Here is a 21247-nt window from a genome sequence, read left to right as displayed (position 1 = left end):
GTGAGGAAGGACTTCCCCATTTCTGGTAAAATGATAAAGCACTCCTGAGAAACTTTGTTGAACAGAAAAATTCTGTAAGATTTCCCATTCTGCAGAATTTGGAGGAATTTGGTAGAAGTAGCTGGTTTCAGGCCCTTATCTTTCTTGCTCCTCCTTGTCTTCCCCTCATGCCTCAATGACCTCAAGCCTTTTGTGATCACATGGGATTACATTTTTAAATATTTCACCTGCAAAAGGTGACATGTTTAATTCTGTGCATCAAATTATATGACCAAATGGTGCTAGTTTACCTGAGTAATTGCAAGAGAAGCTATGGAGAAAGAAACCAGCATTTGTGCAGGTCAAGGATTGTGCTTTTTCGTAGATCAACTTGTTTAATTCTTAACACAATCCATTATGCAGACTAAGAAACTGAGATTTGGAGATATCGTATAACTTTCCCAAGATCTCATACATACATCTCGTACATAAGGGTGCTTGGGTTCAGAGATTTGTCTGTTTCTCAACCTCATATTCTCTTCAATGCATTATGCTGCCTTCTGTACTATCAGCTTGATATAATTTGCTATAAACTCTGAAATGCTTTTCAGGCAGTTTTCAGAAAGTAATCTGTGTATATACTCTATTTTTACAGTCACAGAGTTACATAGCTATGTGAGAGAATAATAACTATCATTTATTGCACCAGGTCCTTTTCTAATCTTATGTAGACATTATCTCTAATCTTTACATCAACCCTAAAATTAGGACATTGTCGTCATTGTCGTTTTGCAGAGAAGAAAACTGAAGCTCGTAGAAGTAGGTTTCCTGATTTTAAAGATGCTGATGCCTGGGCTGCCACCTAGAACAATAAATCAGATTTTCACATCTTTTACTCCCTTACCTTAGCCAGGTGTCTGCTCAAATGTCATCTCATCAGAGAGGCCCTCTCTAACCAAGTTATGTAGATAGTCCTACCTAGAGATAGTGTCCTCTTAGTCTGCTTAATTTTCTTTTAAAACTTATTACCGCCTATACATTGTGTATTTACTTATTTGTTGTCTGCTTTTCCCAGCTAAAATTCAAGCTGTGTGAGTTTAGGAAAGTTGTTTGTTCTCTGCTTTATCCATTGTGCTTAAAACTGCAACACAGTAGATACACAATAAATACCAGTCAAATTAATGAGAAAAATTATAGAGCTGAAAATGTAGCCGAAATTGGATTAATCTGGGTGAATTGGATACAGAGGGTAAAGGAATCTTTGAATAAAGGACAGTAGAAGAGAGAGAACCAGAACAGAATAGAACAGTCAGATAAGAAGCATTGAAAAAATGTGAGGATTTAGATTCTTCTGAGAACAGACCTTGTGAACATAGAAAGGAAGATTTTCCTCTTACACAACGTGATAGGGCTTCTGGAATAAGGTAATATATTTTTTATGTCAAAGAAGACTAATACAATTCTCAGCATTTATTGTTTAAGAAAAATAAGGTTTCAAACTAAAGGGGTATTCAGAATCTGAGATAAAACTTACTCTTGAATAAAAAATATACTATCTTGGGGATACTTAGAGGAAGAAGATTTTGGTTGTGGAGTTAATCTGAAGATGTGTAAACCACTAAAAAGTTGAAGATATCTGTACTATCTGTACTATTTCATACTCAAAATAAAAATTAAAAAGAAGACTGGGGCTTCCCTGGTGGCGCAGTGGTTGAGGGTCCGCCTGCCGATGCAGGGCACACGGGTTCGTGACCCGGTCTGGGAGGATCCCACGTGCCGCGGAGCGGCTGGCCCCGTGAGCCATGGCCGTTGAGCCTGCGCGTCCGGAGCCTGTGCTCCGCAACGGGAGAGGCCGCGACAGTGAGAGGCCCACGTACTGCAAAAAAAAAAAAAAAAAAAAAAAAAGAAGACTGACAGGAAAACAGGGCACAGAGACAGTAAGTGGCTTGGTTAAGGTCACATAGTTTGTGAGTGGCAGAGCCGAGATGAGAAACCCTGGCAGATGGTTGCCAGGGCCCACATTCCTAACCACCAGGCTACCTGACCTTTTCAGACAACATTCTATTGCCATTGAGCCTTTAACTTTTTTGGAAATGCTGTTACATACACCAATTTTCTATTTTCTTATCCTGCTGTGGCTTGTCACTGACATTGCTTGGCTCCTATTAAGCAACTGATGACATGCAGCACACAGGAGCTTCCCTGCCTTGGCTGTCTAAGAATGAGAGTCATCAAGAATTCTTTGAATGATTAAGTGATTATTATTGCTTGATCATTTGGCAGTGGAAAATCAATGAGACTTTGGCAGGGGTAGCTTCTGGGAGAAGAGGAGTTTTAATTCTTATTAATAAGATTTAAGAAGAGCTGATAGAATGGAGATTCATGTAGCATGGGGAGTATTAAGATCCAGGTCCTCTTTGATAGGGGGAGGTGCAATAGAGGCTCCATGTGCCATTACTTAGGAGCTGAGGAACCCTGACTGTACTGGAAGCACTGGGGAGGAGTGGAAGAAATAAGAACATGAATGAAAGAGAAGAAAATAATTAAGAAATCAAAGTTCTTAAAAGGTGTCAGAGAATATGTTTCAGAAAACAATGTATAGTTTGGTATTTTAGAGGAATAAATGTTAAGGGGAAAAATATATAAGTAATCACAACTAATGATCCATCCATCCATCCAATCACATTCTACACATTTGGGAACTAAAGAGTGATGGAAATGGAAACAATAAGTTAATTGGAAATGTCATTGCAGACATCCTGTGAATCATCGACTTTAACAAAATCAAAAAGACACTTTATTGGAAATAAAAATTTTAATAACGTTACAATTAAATATAAATGGATGCAATCCCACATACATTTTCTTTGTCTGGTCTTGTAGTCTGATATCAAACACGCAGCCCTCTCTATTTCTCATATTCAGTAATAAGAGAATTTACCGGCTGGGAGAAGAGATGCACAGATATGTATCCTTTTTAGAGGGGGATAACGACCCAACCATTATAGATATATATTTATGACTAATGGTAACACAGTCTCTGCTTACTGCATTTTTAAGTTATATGTATGGTATGGACTGTGTTGGAAACTTGTCCATGAAAATGGAGATTTCTCTTCTCATGAGCCCTGTCTAGCTGTGAAGAATCATTTAGGAACATGTAAAGGAATTGTGAAATTAACACACTGTGCAAGGCATGTAATAGTGATGCTAAAATCAAAGTTATCTCTGCTTGGTGCTACGAGCTTTGTCTGTCTTACAGACCCAAAGTGTGGTATTAAGTGAGTGTTTGTTGAAAGTTTGATTAAGGAAATGAAGTGATCTTTCCCCATCCAAGAAGAAGCATTCATGCGTTCTGTGCCTTTCAGATTCATTTATATCCAGAAGCCTTTGTGTTGCTATTCTCAGCTCTGCTGCTCTGCCTTATTCTACCATTTCCTTGTGCTCATATATACCCTTCTTTGCCTGCTATGACTGATGTGTTTCTTGGTTCCTCCTTCTTCATGACACTGTAGAATTACGTTGCATTTCTTAGGTTGAGCTTGAGTTTATCCATAGAGAATTATTTCTTCTTGCCCTGACTGCAGTTTTTCCGACAGAGCATATGACTTGGAAGGTATTTGGGAGTGTCCAAGAAGTCTGTGGCTTCCTGTGCTGTAGCAAGCATCCATTGTGTTAGAAGGGGCACATCTAGAGTCCAGGGCTTCTGTGTTGTTGATCTTCATTTCATTTCCATTCATATTTTTTTCTGAAGACTGCTTTCGCTTTTCTAGCTATTAGAGAACAATTATTGAGGCAGGCTATCTATGACTCATGGTATATATTCTGATTCCAACATGATTTTTTTGCCATTTAGGAAGAATATCAACTCCTTTCTTCTTCCTCTGAAGCTCATTTTGTGAAAGAACAGTAACTCTAACATGAAGCTAATCTAGGTTTGGTTGGAAGCCGGCCCCATAAGGGATGAGAACAAAAACTCATGAAGTACATAGCCTTATCTAACATGATAGAAACATTGGGATTTACATGGGAGAAGAAAACAGATGAAAAACAGTGCCTAGAGTTTTTCATGGGTCAGGAAAGAGAGAGAGAGAGAGAGAGAGAAATTGTCCTCATTAAGAGACAATTAAGTGTTTGCTGAATACCACGGATCCAACAATACCACGGGTCCACGGGTCTCGACTTTTTGGCATTTTCTGAAGAGGAGGGCAGAAGGCAGAATAGCAGAGGTTATCAAAGCTGGTGGCTGGCTTTAGAATGGGTAGCTCATCTGGTCTCCATTTAGGAAAACTGCAATGAATGAGATTCAAAGGCTCATAGCTATGAACATTTTGTGAGGGGTGGTGGTTGGAGAAGTATAACATAGAAATGCGGAACTCTCTGGAAATAAAACCACCATTCATCCCAGACATGGAAAGGTACTAGTCTGACAGAGCCTGTATCTTCCAGTGATATCCAGACTGTGGGCTGAGGATGGGTTTGCCATGGTTAAAATCAGTATTCCAAGACTTGTGTGTTTAAAATGGAAAAAAAGACTGGTGGTTGGAAACCTCATTTTTCTTTGTTACTGTTTTTGAAACATCAGGACATCAGCTTGTCTCTTGGGACTGTGCCCAGGAGGTCTAATTTTGCTGAAGGATCCAGTCAAGCCTTTGGAGTTAGTTTAGTATTCTAAATTAGTTATATTTTGATTTTACTTGGATTTGTGGAAAAACTAAAAAAGTCAACATCTAAGAGAGGCAATTCCAGGTTCTTCCTACCTCCCATAAAATTGTATTTTGGTTGTTATGTTGAACACACAAAAGTAAAAAATATCCCTCTGAAAATGTTCACACAGCATGAGCAGTTCCTCTTTGAGAGCTCATATTCCCTTGGATGAATGGCATAATTTCATTCCTAGAAGCATAATAGGGATTCCCTTCTCCCATTCCGTGATTATAATGTTGGAATAAATCCTTGCCTCCACTGTCTCTCTAAAGTGTGTATACCTGGAATGAATACACTATAGATGCTTTTTACATCCTCAGAGGAATGAAAGGAAATGGAGGTGGGGGAAGGCAAAACAGAATTAGAGATTCAAGCTAAAACCCAAATCAGTGAAGGCTGAAAATAGTGAATCAGAGAGTCTAGAGATTGTCTGGATCCAGGAAAGAGTTGGAAAATGGAGGTCAAAGTAGGGAAGTGAGTCAGAACCAAAATGACTTTGTACGTTGAATTGAACTAGAAGTGCAGAGAGTGTTTATCAAAGCAAGTGAACATAAATATACATGTATGGTTTACCAGGTAAGATGACCATGGGACCATGGAACTCTGCCTCACCTTATCGTGTTTTGACAGAGTAAGGACCAATGACTTCTGGTTGTGGTATGAGGAGACTGAGGGCTCAAGGCCATGCATCTGATAGTTATGCACTCTGTTATCAAGGGGTGGGAGCAGGGGGTTCTGAAATGCCCTAGAGGTTTGATTTTGGAAAGGATGCCTGTGCTGAGAATCCTTGCACTTTCTGTAAATTACATCAGCGTTCCTTCGTCCATGCCATTCGGAAACACGTATTGCAAATTTAATTTGGTTAATTCACAAGTCTGTTTTTTACCTGTTCAATTTAATACCGTTCAGATTTGCCAACAAGTGATATGCCAGTTTCCTACCAGACGACTCAAGGCAAAATGTGAATCAGCAGCAGCTAAGTGGCTTTTCTTGACATTGAATAAATGTCCTACTTCCTATTTAGCAATGATACATGTATATAACTGGCCTTAATAGGTAAATAAGGTCTTTCTACACTTTATCTAACTCAAGTCTTCACATAATTCTGCTCTGTTGTGGACTTTTTGTGTATGTTAGTATAGCTGGCTTTATACAAATATGCATACCTATAGCATGACATGAACACACATAGATTTACTCATAAAGTACCCATGGCTATGTAGAATAAAATGACATAAAATTATTAACTTACTGTTTTATTTAATTTTAATTGATTCTATGTATCGAAGATATAGAATCTTCAAGCATGTTTTATCTAAGCCTTTTAACAGCTTTTTGAAGTAGGTAATATTATTCCTATTTTCTAGTAGAAGAAACAGATTCTGAGAGGTTACAACATTTTCTGTAAAACTCCGAAGCCCATGTTCATTTCCATTGTCTCATGTGATTGCTTTCCATACTGTGTTTTTAGTCTCACTGACAACATGGATCACTTTGTTTTGCTCTTATAGTCCATAGATCTTGCACGTAAGAGTGAAATTTATTGCCATCATACATTCATTGTAATCGCTGCCCTCCATTTATAATACCTGAGACTGAACCCAGTGAGGGAAATTTTGAAGGTAAAATTTGCATGCCATGTCTGTCTTTCAAAGAAATTTTCAATATGTGTGGATAATACATATTAGGAATATATGCCTAAGAATACCAAAACTTCTGAGTTCTTTTTTGATAACCACATCAAAGACAATTCTTGAGGTTTAGAAAGACAAAAATATTCCTTGGAAAAACAAAAGAAAATTAGCAAAAATTAGTCCAAACACAAATACCACAAGAAAAACTATATTCCCATAAGTATATGTTAATAAATTTAGCAACAAAAATATACAGTGCTCCATGATGTGACTCATTAAAAATGAATTTAACTAGATGGTGGCAGAATATGAGTGCCTGTACAATACTTACAGTAAATGTGCAAGTGTACTCTTTCTTTTAGACCAAGTATTAGGGAAGAAAATTGCATACTTGATGTCTGGCGGTTTCTAGAATGCTGTTTTTGTTTACGGGTTGGGCAAATGCCAGTGGTTTCAACAAAATAAGAATAGAAATCATACATTATTGTGAAGTTATTTTAGAACAACAGATGCAAGGCAGGTCATGGAATGTTTTTGTGACTGTTGGGCAGAGAAATAGAGCCAGAACCTATGAAATTCTTGAAGGATCGAGGGTGCAATTTTTATTTTGATATCAATAGAATTAATATTGTGAATGCCTCTCCCGATGCACATATTTTACAAAAATATCAGATTACTGGAATATTTTATCTGAATGGGTAATTGAAAACTGAATAAGTTTTTTCCAGATGGAAATGGAAGTTGTTTGTTTCAAAGAAGTTGGAACGATGCTAAAATCTATAAATCTTTCTTTTTCCCTTTTGACCTTTTTTTTTTTTAAGCGATATTCTCACAGAATTTGTGGGTGGCATTTTAACTTCATAAGAGTAGCTCTTTAATTCATTTTAACTATGCCTCAGTAAGACCTTCTGAGTATTTGGTAATATGTGCATATTTCATCATCATAAGCACCAAGGTAAAGTAGTTGTAGGCTGTGGAAAGGGATGAGTCACAAAACTTATTTCCAAAAGTATGTTCCATTGATTTCCAACCCATGGTATGCATTTGAAAGGACCACCTTATGGGAAAATTTACAGAAGTTAAATGGATACGAGATGTTCACAACATGAAGGACTTGGGTCATCAGAAGGTCTTCGTGTGGAGTTGAGATACCTCATGGTTATCTTATGGTCCAAACAATGTGTTACTGACCTGGTTGTTTATTGAGAAGCTATTGCCTAAGAGTGTTTAATTCATTTCTTGAGTAATCCATTTACTATAATCGTTGCCTTCCAGAGGAGAGACCTGAAGGTTAAAATGTAACATGAAATTTTTATCTTTCAAAGGAAATTCCAGATATGTGTGGTTATTACAATCTCTCTTATTTGTAACACAATATCTGAACCATTCTGTTGTCTTTCTTAGCTCTACCCCAAAATATGACATTAAAAAGTTTTATATGTGATGGTTTAATTTTCATTGTGGCCTCTAAGTGTTCCATGTATTTCCTGGCTGGGTTACCCCTGGTAAATGGACATTTTTTTTTTCTTCTCCGGTATCTGCTTGTGTCTTTTTGGCTTAACTGTGGTCAAGGTGGTAAAGGGCAGTGTTGTGCTACCCAGTTGGTTTAGGTCAGGCCAAGGGTGTTCATGCCTTAATTCATTCCAGCCCATTTCCAAAACCACCAGAGTGATTGTTCTAAAACATAAATGTGAGTAAACCATTGATCTTATTACAGTTTTTCAAAAACCTTTAGGCAGTCCTTTCCACAGGGTATAAAAACTTCAGGATCTGGTTTATTGATCTAGGCTTATCTCTGGTGTCCTGAAGAATTAGCCTTGACCATGCTGAGATACCACTGCCATTAAAAGTACCTTCCCGGGCTTCCCTGGTGGCGCAGTGGTTGAGAGTCTGCCTGCCGATTCAGGGGACACGGGTTCGTGCCCCGGTCCGAGAAGATACCACATGCCATGGAGCGGCTGGGCCCGTGAGCCATGGCCGCTGAGCCTGCGCGTCCGGAGCCTGTGCTCCGCAATGGGAGAGGCCACAACAGTGAGAGGCCCGCGTACCGCAAAAAAAAAAGTACCTTCCCTATGCCACAGGGACCTGAGAGAACTTAGCAATCTCCACCAATTTCTACTCCTTCTGGGGTTACTTTCAGTGAGAGATGCCCACAAGAGGTTTGATTGGGTCCTGATTCGCTACCAAACTTATGGAGTTCTTTCACTTGATGACAGGATTCTCCCCTTCCCAAGGTCACGTATGCCATCAAATTTGCTGAGCCTGGATGGGTTCTAGTACCAGCCACAGTGGACCTGCAGCCATCCCTCCCCTCTGACACTCACACTCACCAGTGGAATCTGGTCAACCTTCCAGGCACTTGTCCGTATGATACATTCTCTCTCAGGGATGCTATTATCCCTGTTGAGGATTTTGACTTCCCTTTAGAAAGTCAGATAAGTATAAAATCCCAACTGTAAATATGGTTCAGGTTGCTTTATGTACTCAGAAGCTCATCAGCCACCATGTAAATTAGTGGACGCAGAACAGGATACATGGAGAAAGGGGTGTACCTGGCACCACATGACTCTGCATAGCTCCCTTGTATCACACAACACATTACATTACTAATTGCTCATGAAATCACTGCCAAGACCAATATTATGAAATTTTTCCTTGTTTTCCTGTAGGAATTTTCCAGTTTCAGGCCTTATGTTTAATCCACGTTGAGTTGATTTTCCTGAGTATGGTGTAAGATAAGTGTGAAATTTCATTCTTTTGCATGTGGATATCCTGTTTTCCCAACTCCATTTCTTTTCTTTTTTTTTTTTTTTGTGGTATGCGGGCCTCTCACTGTTGTGGCCTCTCCCGCAGCGGAGAACAGGCTCCGGACGCGCAGGCCCAGCGGCCACGGCTCACGGGCCCGACTGCTCCACGGCACGTGGGATCCTCCCGGACTGGGGCACGAACCCACATCCCCTGCATCAGCAGGCGGACCCTCAACCACTGTGCCACCAGGGAAGCCCCCCAACTCCATTTCTTGAAGAGACTATCCTCTTCTCATTGTATATTCTTGGCTCCCTTGTTGAGGATCAGTTGACTGAATACGTGTGGATTTATTTTTGGGCTCTCTATTTTGTCCCATTGGTATATAGTATGTTTGTCTTTATGGTAGTACCAAACTGTTCTAATTACTGTAACTTTGTAATATGTTTTGAAATTAGGAAGTGCAATGTCTCTAGCTATACCAAAGCACAGGCAACAGAAGGGAAAATAGACAAATGGGAATACATCAAGCTAAAAAGCTTTTGCATATCAAAGGAAACTCAACTGAATAAAAAGGCAACTGATAGAATGGGAGAAAATATTTGCAAACCATATGTCAGATAAAGGGTTACTTTCCAAAATATATAAGGAACCCTTACAACTCAATAGAAAACAAACAAATAACTCGGTGAAAAAAATGGGCTAAGGGCTTGAATACACATTTTTCCAAAGAAGACATGCAAATGGCCAGCAGGTATATGAAAAGATGCTCAATGTCACTAATCACCAGAGAAACACAAATAAAAACTACAATGAGATATCACTTCATGCCTTTTAGTACTGTTATTATATATAAAGACTTGCTGTCTTTATATATACATAGACAGCAAGAGTTGGCGAGGATGTGGAGAAATTGGAACCCTTATACATTGTTTGAAATGCAATGATGTAGCTCCTAAGGAAAACAGTATGGAGGTTCCTCAAAAAATTAAAAATAGAACTACTATACGATTCAGCAGTCCAACTTCTGCTTATTTATCCAACAGAAATGAAATCAGAATCTTAAAGCGATATTAGCACTGCCACGTTCATTGCAGCGCTACCGATGATAGCCAAATGTGGAAACAACCTAAATGTCCATCAGCAGATGAATGGGTAAAGAAACTGTGGTATGTACATACGATGGAATATGGAATATTATTTTAAAAAGAAGGAAACCCTGTAATATATGACAACATGGATGAACTTTGAGAACATTATGCTAAGTTGAATAAGTCAGTCACAGAAATACGAATACTGCATAATTCCACATATATGAGGTATTTAAAATAGTCAAACTCAAAGAAGAGAGAGTAGAATGGTGGTTTTCAGGGCCTGGTGGATTGGGAAATGAAGAGATATTAATCAAAGTGGACAAATTTCTGTTGTGCAAGATGAATAAATTCTAGAGATCTACTGTACAACATTGTACCTATGGTTAACAATACTGTATTGTACACTTAAAAATTTGAGAAGATTTCATGTTAAGTGTTCTTACCACAATAAAATTTAAAACCCCCCCAAAACCCCCAAAATGTCTATTGTCTTTCTCTTCCTCAACGATGTAGTCTTTGAGAGCAGGAAGTGTGTGAAATTCATTTTTGTATTCCTGGGGTTTAGCACAGTCCATGGCACAACAGTAATTGTCTGTGGAGGGTAACATACAGAGGAGTTGAGCTGCATCAGTAGATAAAGATGGAAGCTCTTAAAGGGGAGCCGTCAAGGTGGAGGGAGAGTTCTTCGTGCCTCTGAGAATGATGCTTCAAGACATTTATTTTCCGGTTCATTTCTCAGAACAAAGTGAAGAAATAATTTCTGGTGTATAGACCCATTCTTAGCGGTCAGAGTGTGCATAAAAGTTTAGTATTTTTATTCCCACTCTTTGTACTGGACCTGTTCAGTGGCAATAAGCAAGGACATCCTTGGAAATGTTGTTTGCCTATGAATCTTCTATTAGTGCCTGTTGCTTTGGGCCATATTGTAAGAAAATGGGCATGACTGAATTTATCAAATCTCTATAAGCTGACCGATCTCTGTTTGGTGTATATTGGATCATGAGAGATTCATGTGTTACGCAATGAACATAGAATAAAGATACTTTAAAAAGTACTAGTTATGTTAATGTCAGAGATGAGCAAACTGGAAACAATAAATGCACGCACTCTGTGCCTTTGTCTTCATGTAAGAATTGGATTGTCAATAATCTTAATGAAAATAAAAGTACAGTACACTGAAAATCAGTTGACAGAAACATAAATAATGCCATAATTACAAATAAATGTTAAAAAATAAGTTTAAAGTTTTAAACATATAGGTCAGGTTACATATGGAAAAACATAAACAAGTAGACTTCATTGCTTCACTGGCTATAATTATTTCCAGTCAATTAGCTTATAAATTCCAGATTCTTTTTTATTTTACAGTATTATATGATGTGAATAAATACCTGTTTTTTGCAGAAGGAAAAGAGTACATTGTGTGTATTGGTGTAAAGATATAAGCATCTCTCTGTAATTTGTCTGTGTGCTGTTTTTTGCTAGCCATATAATTTAGCTTTGATAAATAACACATGAGAGAGCTGGCCCTGCTGGCTGACCACCTCCAAAGAAGATGCCTAAAAGACTCTCTATAATATTTGCATAGGAGTTGGGTCAGTGACCACAAGACAATGGCCACTCCAGAGTAAATATACAAGCAGAAGGCCAGTGGTGGTCACAGTCAGTAGAGAAAAGGCAAGTCAAACTATAGATGAGAGAGACTAAAATATATTTGAACAGTGAGTAGGGAGCCCCAGTCAGCTTCTAGAATCAGTGCTTCAGAAGGGAGAGAGTGGTCCACCTACTGAGCTTGCTTTATTTACCACCAGAAACCATTTTCTTCATTTCTGATTTAAAACTGTGTTAAAGTTATAATGTAAAAAAGAACAAGGAATTAGCCCTGCACTCAAAGCTTTGTTTTCCTAATTTTCTAGGTTTTCTTTGGCTTTGGAGCTATCATTTAATTTCCTCATCAGCAAAAATGGAATAATAATTCTAATTTAGATAACAACTCTAAATTTTAGAGTTGAAAGATAAAATCAGGTCATGTAGGTGAAAATGCTCAGCATGGTAGCTGGAGTGTCCACCACTGTTTTCTTGCCTCCATCCATTCATGCATGTGTCTTTCCATCCAACATATCTTCATTGCATGACCATTTGTACCAGGTTGATTCCAAACTACACAACTGATGCTCTTGATTCTGAGATTCCAAACTACACAACTCTACAGGGATACAGTTTCCACTCAAATCTCCTAATTCTCGTTGTTGTGAATACCAAGCCTCTACGAGATAATTCATATTTTTCAGCCAGACACATATATGCAGCATCCCAAACATGATCACAAACTCCTGCCTCCTAAATCTTTGCATATGACACCTGATCCATTCCCATGGTCCTCCTCACTCTTCTCTTTGACTTTTTCTAACTTTTCATTGAAAACTCATTCCTAATCTCCACTCTTTTATGGGGTCTTTTCAGACTAATTCTACCTAATTCAGTTACTGTTGTCATTTTGACAACTACCTAGAAATTTGTACATCATTGTGTGCAACTCTAAACAGCAGTGCATGTCTAACATGTTTTTGGCCATTTGAAATGTTTTCATATTACATTTTATGTGGTGATGTAAAATATTTTTTTCTTTGGACTCCCGAGTCCTAATAGCTACTCTCAAATCAGTGGGGATTTCAAAAGGATGATTGGTCATCCATTGATCTTCCTCCACCCTGATCTTTATTTTCATCGTGAGATATTTCTTCATACTCTTAATTTAGAGTAGTTTCAGTGCTTTCACCTTACTGTCCAAACATCCACCTCTATTCGTCAACATATTTTGCCTCAGTGCTATCTCCAGTCTTTACCTGAAGCCCATGGCTTGAATTTAGCTTCCAACACAGAATCCTCAGCAGTTCTTGGTCTTGTCGATCATTGTGGTACAATAAATGGCCTACCATCAGTTAATTTTTTTTACATGTGAAATATTTAATGATAAATTTTAATTCAAAATGATGGCATAGAATGATCTACTTATTAAAAATAATGTCAGTCCTTAAGCCTCTAGCTTCACATTCCAAGTATATATATGATGAGATATAACTTGTGGTGGCCAACTTAATGGTTTGGAATAAAAGTCACAATTTAAGAAGATAAAAACTATATAACTATGCCTTGTGACATATTAGGATTTACTACTTATAAGTAGTAAACATGCCTTTCCATTATCTAGGTCAAAGTACATAGTCAGGATAGTTTATTAAATCAGAAAAAAATTCCTCATATAAACCCCACTGTTGTATTCATTGATCTAGAGAATCTGTTTATAAGCCATCATTTCTGACATGATCTCCAAAAGAATTAAAGGAGGATCCAGTGAACACTGAAATTTTTTTGTGTTTGAAACATGTGATGTGATGGAAACTAATAAAAATCTGATGGGCTTCAACAGAAGAAATGTGGGGTTCCTAACACTTAAAAGCTCCTAAAAGAGAGATGAGGGAGGGTAAAGCAATTATACTCCAATAAAGATGTTAAAAAAAAAAAAGAGAGAGAGAGATGAAGGAGGAAAAATAAGAAGAGTTTATGTAAATCCATGGAGTTGGTCAACAGAAGCACAGTCACAGTGGCTGGAGTATAGTGATGAAGCAAACACAGGGCCAGTCTCTCCCAGGAAACACATGCACAGCCATCAAAAGGCAGAATTTGCCTTTTAAGCAAATGTGACAACAGGCAGAACAAACAAGGAACTGACAGCTAATTAAGAAACCTCTTGGGTAAAGCTTTTTGGAATGTTCAGATACCTGAATAATTCTCTAAGCAAACCCATAAGAAATTAGGAGGCAAAAAATTAGGAGGGAAAAGGAAAGTCAACTTATTTTTAGCAGTAAAAGTATAGTTAAAATGTTTCCTAAATTCCACTTTTCATATTTACTTTATACACATCTAGGTGATTTATCTGAGGAAAACAGATTTAATCTAATATTATTGCAATGGAACATTCTATTATCTGGCAATGTCATTTTAAAAACATATATAGTGAATTACATTAGGCTACATTCAATATCATCTGAAACTCAGTTCCATGAAATTAATTTGATTTTTTCAAACTGGTCAGAATACATAGCAACAGCAATATGTGCTTCCTTTTATTATCATGAACTTTTTACATAGCAGGCCTCCCATTTGCTTGGCTTTGAAAGGATGCATAAGCAAGATACAAAGCAGCCAGGGCCTCATTTCTGTCGCCTTAAGTTTCTTTCTGCCTTGGAAGTGGTTGGTTGATTTAAGACCTGAAGTTGGTCTGTGAGAGCCAATTCTGGCTCATTCATAGTCTGGGACATGATTTACCTCCTGACCCTTTGTCTCCCCCAGAGCCTAACATGCCTTGGCTTCCTACACTTTTGTGATTCAAACCAGACAACTTGGGTATGAACATCTGACTCAGAAAATTGCTTAATTAACACAAAAGTGCTGGTAAAATTGACCAATGCTGCTTTTCTGAGTATTTTCAACATATTGAATTCATCTTGTACATGTTTTTAGCAGCTTGAGCTTGGGGCAAATACAGTTCTCCATTCTTCCCTTCCATACTACTGCTTAGGCAAAACCCCTTTGGCACTATCTTTCATTCTTCCCAAGGAAGGGTGACGTCATTGTAAGGTCTCGTTGGTTAGGGCTACTTATAGGATATTAACTTTTATTCTTTCCTCCTGATATTTTCTTTTTACTAAGGGCTGAACATTAGCTACACAGCTCCCCTATTACTCCTTTTCTCTTTCTGATTTCTTGTTCTATGACTTCATTCCTTCTCATTCTCCCGTTGCTACTTGATTGGCAAGTTCACTCCTTTTGACTTATTCATATGTCTTCCTAGACTTATTCACATGTCTTCCTATACACCAAGATTTGGTGGTACAATGGTGAACAAGACATACACCTGTTACTCTCAAGGAGTTTACAATCTTATAAGGGAGAGATAAAGGTAGACAGGAAATTACATATATGGTAAGTGCCACAGTTGTAAATACAGGGTAGGAACACATATGCGTGGCTGCAAGAATTAGCAAAAACCAATGCCGTTGCTTTGTGTGAGAAAATAAAGTGAGTCAATAAGATTACTTCTCTCAAGAATTTGAACCAGGAATACTGAATTAGCCAATTAGCAGTAGGAATTTAATCAGAAAGGTCATGAAAAAAGAATAATTCAGGCTTATCGTGAGGTAGCAGAAAATATAAGAAACAAAGGACACTAGTGAGGAAAATTAGAACGGGCACCACAAAAAGAGAATCAGAGCACAAGAGACCATGCATCTCCTCCTAAGAGTTGTAATTGCTGGAAGGACTGTGGTGATGGTGGATGCATGGGAAGGGAAGAGCCTTAGCAGTCGTGCATCTTGAAATTGTAATCTTTGAAGATATATTGATTCTGTGTTTCAGAGGATGAAGTCGGAGATAAAAGAACATAGCAATTATCAGCATTGCATCTACAATGATATGGCTATATCATGTGACCTTTGGCAAACTGACTGTTCTAATACTTATGCTCTCCTCTATAACCTGGAGGAAATAATAATGCTGAACTCTTAACGTTATTTTAAGGATTAGATGAGATATTACATGTAAAGTGCTTAGCATAGTTCCTTGTGCATCATACACTCTAAAAATATTACCTGTTATTATTTTATTCTGCCTCAACATACTAAAAAGTATTTAAATCGGTGTTTTTCAAATTGTGAGTTGCAGTCATGAGGGCATAAAATAATAAATTTAGCAATTAAAAGAAAGAAGTAAAATACAGTATATGAGAAGCATTTTCTATAGTAAAGGTATTATTTGCAAAAAAATCTTTCAGCCACATGCCACACATGCGTGTGTGTATTGTGTGTGTGTGTGTGTTTGTACAGGATCACGCTCATAACTATATAGAGACCACTGCACTATATGAATGCCAGATGGATAATAGATTGGATTATGATTTATACAATTAATTGGTTTGCCAACTCTAGCTCTGAGAAGGGGATGCCAGTCTATCCATTAGTGAAACCAAGGCCATGTGCAGAGTTGCTACAGACTTCAGTGTTTGCATGTGTATGCCTGAGTGCAAATAACAGTGGTCAGTAACTTTGCACCTCCTGGTATAAGGGTTTTGGGATCTCAAAGCTTGCAATTCCTTCAGTCTTAGAGAATTTTAGTATCTTTGCTGGGATCCCTACTATGCGGACACTCTTCCCTATCCTTAGGATAAAGAATGATAGACTTATTAAAAAGTGTCTATTCCTGCTCTTCTATAATCACATGTAACAACACAGAGGGCATCAGTAGTGAAACCCTAAAGCTCTAAATCAAGCACATCATTGATTTATCAGAGTGAAATACAGACATATGCAGATATGAATTACTCAGATAAAAGATTATCCAAGTACTCAACTCAGAAAGATAGTTGGGAAAGCACCCTAGTCACATAGCCTGTAAGTAAAAACAGAGATCCTGAGTTAAAGATAGGAAATGTGTGAATTGTGGAGAACATATACTTTAAAGGGTGCATAAGAATGTATACCTTAAAGGATAGATAAAATTTCATGGAATAAAAGTGATAATACTGCAAGAAGAAGCTTAACTATAGCCTGGAATCATCAGTACTAAACAACATTAGGAAAACCTAGGCGTAGAGGCGCTTGGAAAGGGGGGTAAATAAAAGTATTATAAACGTCTCATCATGTTGGGTTGGAGATATGGGAAAGCATTTCGACCACTGGAAGAAAGATACCTTTGCTGGAGACGTAAGGTTGGCTGTAGTTAGCATATGGATGGTAATTGAGCCAATATACACGGCTTTCCTCTCATAGGTAGGATACCCTTACTCTTCCATTTTTCCTTCTACTTTACCAGCAGTCCTTTGGATCTCTTTTGTTCTCTAACTATTGATACATTCACAGTCTTCTTGATTTCACCTAATCTCATTACATTAAAAAACATTTATACACTGGAAACTCTGACATTTATGTATCCTCCTCTGCCCACTGCCCTGAACTCCAAATTCTCAGCCCTTCCCCCGCCCCTCATCTGCTCCACCCACAGACTTCCCTAAAGCAGTTACCAGGAACTCTATCATTCTGGTTGCTCAGGCCAAAAATCTTAGTCATCTGGACTATCTTCTATTACAACCCACCTCCAATCTAACAGTAAACCTAGATTGGTCCATCTTCAAAATACGTACAAAATACAACCAGTTGTCATATATACATTCCTTCACTCTCACCTGCATTCCTTCACTAGCCTCCTAACTGGTCTCGCGCTTTGTTCGCGTGTCCCTTATTCTCAACATGGCAGTCAGAATAATCCTTCTAAAACTCAGGTCAGATCATATAACTTCACATGAAACCCTCCAGTGGTTATTCACATCAACAAGAGTAAAAGCCAGATTTTTTAGTGGCTATACTACCCTACGCATTATGCTCTTTTTAAACTATTAGAATGTATCATCTATAACTCTGTCCTTTGCTCTCCAACACCCACTTCCTGGAAGTTTCTACCTATAGATGTTTTGATGGCTCAAATATTCCCTCATCCCTTTCAGATCTTTTCACAAATGCTACCCTCCCAGTGGCTGACTTTGACCACACTACTTAAAATTGCATTTCTGTGATCCCAATCCTCCTTTCTTGCTTCATTTTTCTTCACTAGAGTTATTACCACTTCTTCACTAGGTTACAGGGAGTCCTGTAACCTCAACTAGAATGAAAGCACCAGGGATTTTTTTGTTGGTTTTGCTCCCCACTGTATCCTGAGTTCTTAGCATAGAGCAGTGCCTGGCACATAGAAGGAACTCACAAAATAATTCTTGAATGAGTGATAGCAAGTTAAAGATTAATATCTGTGTAGAAAAAGAGTTCTTGCAAATTCATAATAAGAAGACAACTCAATAGAAAAAGGAACAAAGAATATTATTCCAATACTACTAAAGCTCTGATCCCATTCAGGATGTGCTGGATCCAGCTGAAGAGCTGCACCTTCCCCTGAAGCTGGAGTGTCCTTGTGATGTGGCCTTGGCCAAGGAGGCATAAGCATAGATTGCTATGTGGGCTTCTTAAAAAGTGCTTTTGCCTACTGCACTTCACTTTCTTCTCTGATTAACTGGAGCTCTGCAGCCACCTGTGAGCCTGGGGATGAGTTCATTTCCCAAGGAAGGATGAGGAGAGAACTCAAAGCAGCTCAGGTCCCTTATGGTCTTAGAGATTCACTGCACCAGGGCTGGACTGCTCACCTCTGCACTTATTTTTTTATTTATTTATTTTTTTGCGGTACGTGGGCCTCTCATTGCCGTGGCCTCTCCCATTGCGGAGCACAGGCTCCGGACGCGCAGGCCCAGCGGCCATGGCCCACGGGATCCTCCCGGACCGGGACACGAACCCACGTCCCCTGCATCGGCAGGCGGACTCCCAACCAATGCGCCACCAGGGAAGCCCTGCACTTATTTTTATATGAAGGAAAAATAAATCCTTGCTACATTACTGTTATTTGGGCTTTCTGTTAAAGGCAGCCCAATTTAATCCCTAACTGATACAAACATGAATAAATAATTCATTAAAGAACATACCTAAATGAGAAATAAATATTTGACAAGAAGTTCTATCACTTTAATATTCACTAAAAAGTGAAATTAAAGGAACAGAACATATCACTTTATACCCATCACAGAGGCAAAAAATTAAAGCAAAAATAGCACAAGATTAAGGGCTATGAAACCAGATACCCCGGGTTTAAATCCCTGTTTTTCCATTGACAAACTGTGTATCCTTGGGGAAATTCCTTAACCCCACAGAGTCTCTATTTAATGAACTAATAAATTTAGAAGGCTTAGAATTATGCCTGGAATATACTTTTTTTTTTTTTTTTTTTGCGGTACGCGGGCCTCTCACTGTTGTGGCCTCTCCCATTGCGGACCACAGGCTCCGGACGCGCAGGCTCAGCGGCCATGGCTCACGGGCCCAGCCGCTCCGCGGCATGTGGGATCTTCCCGGACCAGGGCACGAACCCGTGTCCCCTGCATCGGCAGGCGGACTCTCAACCACTGCGCCACCAAGGAAGCCCTGGAATATACTATTTTAAGTATTTCTATCTAAATCTCTACTCAGGAGGGGCTTCAAAATAAAGGGCATTGTAACACATTTCTGATAAAGCAGAACAATTTGGAAAATCAATCTGGTGATGACATCTTTAAAAATAAAAATATGCATCTAGAACCTCCAAACCAGCATTACCATTCCCAGAAATCTATTCCATAGGAATAAAAGACCCAATGTGTAAGGATATATGTACAAGGGTAATTACTTTGTAGCGGTATTTGAGGCAGCAAGAAACAAATAGGCTGGCCCTGCCCCAAACACCCAAACTGGAAATAAAGTGAATGCCTATCACTAGAGAGGTGCTGAATAACTTGTGCTACATTTTTATGATGAGATACTGTGCAGCCATTAGAAAGTAAATTCGATGTATGTATATCAGTTAACTTGAAGAAATTTTTGCTATGTACTATTGTGTGGGGGTGAGAAGGTTTCAAAACACCTGTATAATATACACATGTATCTTTGTAAGCAATTACATGAACATGAAGACTTGTAAGAAGGGTTCAGACCAGGTAACATCACCTACCACAGTGGGATGCGTTGTCATTTTAGAGGAGTGGGAGAGGAAAGAAGAAAAATAAACTGCATTTAAACAAGATGATCATAATGGAATATGATGTCATGTATGTGAAATTATAGATCTGAGCATACTCAGCCATGTAAACTGAAGCATGAAAAGGTGTTTCCAAAATGTTAATGGTGGCCAACTCAGGGGGTAGGGTTTCAGGTTATTTTTACCTTCTTCTTTATTCTTTATTTGTTGTCTGCTTAAAAAAATACTGTGTATTTTATATAATCAAAAACAGTTTTATCAATGAAAAATTAACAAAAAATACCTAGGAATAAACCTACCCAAGGAGCTAAATGACCTGTACTCAGAAAACTATAAGACACTGATGAAAGATATCAAAGCTGACACAAACAGATGGAGAGATATACCATGTTCTTGGATTGGAAGAATCAATATTGTGAAAATGACTATACTACCCAAAGCAATCTACAGAGTCAATGCAATCCCTGTCAAATTACCAATGGCATTTTTTACAGAACTAGAACAAAAAAATCTTAAAATTTGTATGGAGACACAAAAGACCTTGACTAGCCAAAGCAATCTTGAGGGAAAAAAGCAGAGCTGGAGGAATCAGACTCCCTGACTTCAAACTATACTACAGAGCTACAGTCATCAAGACAATATGGTAGTGACACAAAAACAGAAATATAGATCAATGGAACAGGATAGAAAGCCCAGAGATAAACCCATGCACCTATGGTCAACTAATCTATGACAAAGGAGGCAAGGATATACAATGGAGTAAAAACAGTCTCTTCAATAAGTGGTGCTGGGAAAACTGGACAGCTACATGAAAAAGAATGAAATTAGAACATTCCCTAACATCATACAGAAAGTAAAATAAAAATGGATTAAAGACCTAAACAGAAGACTGGACACTATAAAACTCCTAGAGGAAAACATAGGAAGAACACTCTTTGACATAAATCACAGCATAATCTTTTTTTGATTCACCTCCTAGAGTAATGGAAATAAAAACAAAAATAAACAAATGGGACCTAATGAAACTTAAAAGCTTTTGAACAGCAAAGCAGACCATAAACAAGACAAAAAGACAACTCATAATGGGAGAAAATATTTGCAAATGAATCAATGAACAAAGAACTAATCTCCAAAATATATAAACGGCTCATGCAGCTCAATATTAAAAAAACAAAAAACCCAATCAAAAAATGGGCAGAAGACCTAAATAGACATATCTCCAAAGAACACATACAAATGGCCAAGAGGACATGAAAAGCTGCTCAACATCACTAATTATTAGAGAAATGCAAATCAAAATTACAGTGAGATATCACCTCACACCAGTTAGAATGGCCATCAACAGAAAATCTACAAACAACAAATGCTGGAGAGGGTGTGGAGAACAGGGAACCCTCTTGCACTGTTGGTGGGAGTGTAAATTGATAC

Source organism: Phocoena sinus, chromosome 7 (assembly GCF_008692025.1).
Source record: "Phocoena sinus isolate mPhoSin1 chromosome 7, mPhoSin1.pri, whole genome shotgun sequence".
Taxonomy (NCBI): Eukaryota; Metazoa; Chordata; class Mammalia; order Artiodactyla; family Phocoenidae; genus Phocoena; species Phocoena sinus.
This window is presented reverse-complemented; position numbering follows the sequence as displayed.